Source organism: Artibeus jamaicensis, unplaced genomic scaffold (assembly GCF_021234435.1).
Source record: "Artibeus jamaicensis isolate MK-2021 breed Jamaican fruit bat unplaced genomic scaffold, CSHL_Jam_final scaffold_537, whole genome shotgun sequence".
NCBI classification, from domain to species: domain Eukaryota; kingdom Metazoa; phylum Chordata; class Mammalia; order Chiroptera; family Phyllostomidae; genus Artibeus; species Artibeus jamaicensis.
This window is the reverse complement of record NW_026522047.1, coordinates 1,868,089-1,869,486: the sequence shown is the minus strand read 5'-3', so window position 1 is coordinate 1,869,486 and position 1,398 is coordinate 1,868,089.

Below are 1,398 nucleotides of genomic sequence, written 5' to 3'. Positions count from 1 at the left end.
CAGGTGATGAGATTAACAATCTTCTAATGTAAAGAATTATTGTTTAAAAAGCTTTTTTTAGTAACTTTTAAGAAGCCTGATATTTGAAGACAGCATCTATGGGTAACATACCTCCCCAAGGGTGGCTCTGAGGCGTTGGGTCAGGAACTTTCCAGGGCAGTGAGGACCAGGGCCAGACCAGGCCAGGGGCCAGACCAGCGACAGACAGAGAAGGGTCTTGGTGTCATGACAAATCTGCTAAATTTCAGAAAGGCCTACTTGGCCCCAGCTTGGAAGGCAGTGAGCTGGTCTGGGTTCGTGGCTGACCATCTGGCAAGTGACCCCCTCAACAGCCCAGCTAATGGTCCCCAAGCCAGCCCACAGTTCCCTTACCTGGGTGGCAATCAGAACATAAACCAGGTGGGACTGGCCACAGCTGCAGTGGCCACTATAGTCACAGATGTGTGATGGAGGCAGGCGGCCATGCCGTCCTGTTGCCTCAGCCACTGATGTCCTTTTTGCCCAAGGACTATTGACCTGCCCATCCACATCACTCACAGCGTCATGTGGAGGAATTGAGGAGCCAGCAGGTGCAGCTTAGCATGGCCTTGGATGCACACCAGGTGTCATGGGGACAGGACAGGGATTTCAGCTGCCTGTCAAGGTCGAAACTCAGAATTCAGATGTCAGGGTGCACTCCCTTCTTGGAGCCTCCTCTTCAAAACAAGGATGGTGGTGGCCAGCCACTGACTGGTGGGCAGGAGGGGTGTGTAAACACCCAGCTCCCTGCACAAGGTGGTGTGAGACCATGGGAACTGTGTGAGCAAAGCTAAAACAAAAGGGCCTGTTTATGACTTAGCTTTGAGAGCCACACACCATTTTTGCAACACAGATCAGCCCGGTTGTATGAAGGAGGGGACTGTACAAGGTCGGGGTGACAGCATGTGAATTTGGGGGACACCTTGGAGGCTGACAGCTGCACTAAGAATGTGTTTTGCTGCTGAAAGGGAACAGACCTGTCTACTCATCTTGAATTGCTAAACCTTCTGGGAGAGCTCCAGGGTCTGTCTTGGTAGGGGGGGTGGTGAGCATCACCTGGCAGTCTGTGGGTTCCCCTCCTCATTGTATTCAGTGCCAGCCCCTCTGCCAGGATTACACCAGGACTCTGCCCCTTTCCCATGGCCCGTGCTGAAAGCCACAGAATGCCGAGATCCTGGTGTTCTCTCTGGGCTGTGGTGGTGGGGGAAGAAACAGGGAAGGGAAACAAAACACAAGACACGTACTCCTTTAAAAAGGTAAAAAATAATAGTGAAAATTTATTATTGCAATCCACATAGTTTATATAGACTCTTCTTCACAAGCCTGGCACTGGGAGGAGAAAAAGGTCATTGTTCCAAGTCATGGGGGTAGGTGTCCCCC